At 36.4% G+C, this 2,233-nt stretch overlaps 1 pseudogene; it reads right to left on the reverse strand.

The window, feature by feature from the left end:
• Positions 1-1,450: 1,450 nt before the first annotated feature.
• LOC105001204 lies at positions 1,451-1,944 on the reverse strand (annotated as a pseudogene).
• Positions 1,945-2,233: the final 289 nt, after the last annotated feature.

Below are 2,233 nucleotides of genomic sequence, written 5' to 3' on the forward strand. Positions count from 1 at the left end.
AACCCATTTCAGTGGCAATATTTTATTGTCTTTATTTTCAGGATTATAATCTTGTAATAAATCCAGTAATTTATAGCTCCACAATTACTACCAAATGCACAGTATTATATATTCATATTTACAAAGTATATTCCTTCAACTCTGTCAAGATAAAATAAAAAAGAAATTAGGACTCAAGGATTAAAAGCAACCCCAAAAAAGTCTGATCATCAAAACTGAATCCAGAGAAAGAAGTATTCATACTTCAGTTGATTTACACTGTCAATTTACAGAAAACAGTGATCAAAGCAATTGTTGACCTCTTCCTGAAGATAGAGTCAGGAACATATGTGTAAAGAATTAGTAATGTATATAGTTAATAGTCTTTACGATCTTCACCAGGTATCCACAGTGAATATCTATTACAATAACCAATCTAGCCTAAACAGAAAATACATGCTATAATTTCACTCTCTCCTAATATAAATGTGACTATTGCTATATGTGTCTTCTATCTGATTTTCTGAGATCCATTGTAATCACCATTATCCATCATGAGTAATGTTAAATTTCCCTGACGGTAAATGTTCTTTAAGTGCTGAATCTAGGCTTATTTTCCCAAACACAGAAAACTGAATTTACTCACTTTTCTATCCATCCATTCATCTGATCCATTCATCCATTTATTCACTATACACACACACACACACACACACACACACACACACATGCCATACACCAAGCTGCATAGGTTTTGGAAAAATCAACCAAGATACATATCCCCAGCTGCTACGGACTTTCTCATATGGATATGTTAACAGACAAATCAACAAATTCCTTCAATATTACATGATAAAGAACATAACAAATCAATGTACAAAGAGAAATTATTATTTTAATTCAGAAATGTTTCACAGAGCAGAATTTTGGCAAGTAAATTTTTGTAAGAGAAGATAAAATCATTTTACAGTATGGAGGATGAAAAGTTATTTTTATTGCTGAAAGGCAGGAAAATGTTTAAAATATTTGACATATAGGGTGATGTACAGCTGATTATCAGATTGGAGGGTAGGCTATGCCTTAAATATTCTCAAATAACTTTAAATCCTATTCATTTGAAAGTTCAGTTTCTGTCCAATAGCTTTCTGAGGGCATTTTTTACACCTTTGTTTCTGAAGTTGTAGATTACTGGATTAAACATGGGAAAGACAACCGTATAAAACACTGCAACTACTTTGTCAGTGTCTAGGGAGTAGCTGATACTGGGACGCAAGTACATAAACAGGAGTGTTCCATAGAATAAGGTGATTGCTATGAGATGGGAGGCACAGGTAGAGAAGGTTTTGCTTCTTGCACCTGAGGACTTGATGCTCAAAACAGTGAGGAGGATACAGATGTATGAGATAAAGATGACCACAAAAGCACTGGTCTAGATGAAGCCACATAAGGTAAAGAGCAGAAGCTCATTGATTTAGGTGTCTGTGCAGGATAAAGCCAGGAGAGGTGGGATATCACAGAAAAAATGGTTGATGATATTGGAGCCACAATATGGCAGCCTGAATGTGAGACAGACATGGACCTTTGAAGTCACATCCCCCTGAAGTACACCAACGCAATGCAGCAGACACAGACTCTCCCAGACACAAGAGCAGAATAGAGCAGTGGATTGCAGATGCCTGCATAGCGGTCATAGGCCATTGCTGCCAGGATAAGGCATTCAGCATCAGCAAAACAACCAAAGAAAAACATCTGTAGTACACAACCAGAGAGGGAAATACTTTTCTTGGATGCTAAGAAATTTACCAGCATTTTAGGAGTGATTGCTGTTGAGTAGCTAATGTCTAAGAAAGACAAGTTGCTGAGAAAATAATACATGGGGGTTTGAAGGCTTGAATTGATATTAACTAAAATTATTAAACCTACATTTCCCACCACAGTTAGTGTATAGACTATGAGAAATACCAAGAATAGTGTAAAAAGCAAGAGAGTTCCAGAAAAACATCTATTTCTGCTTTACTGACTATGCCAAAGCTTTTGACTGTGTGGATCACAATAAACTGTGGGAAATTCTGAAAGAGATGGGAATACCAGACCACCTAACCTGCCGCTTGAGAAACCTGTATTCAGGTCAGGAGGTGACAGTTAGAACTGGACATGGAACAACAGACTGGTTCCAAATAGGAAAAGGAGTACGTCAAGGCTGTATATTGTCACCCTGGTTATTTAACTTATATGCAGAGTACATCATGAGAAA

The sequence above is a fragment of the Bison bison genome, unplaced genomic scaffold (genome assembly GCF_000754665.1).
Source record: "Bison bison bison isolate TAMUID 2011002044 unplaced genomic scaffold, Bison_UMD1.0 scf7180017864379, whole genome shotgun sequence".
Lineage (NCBI taxonomy): Eukaryota > Metazoa > Chordata > Mammalia > Artiodactyla > Bovidae > Bison > Bison bison.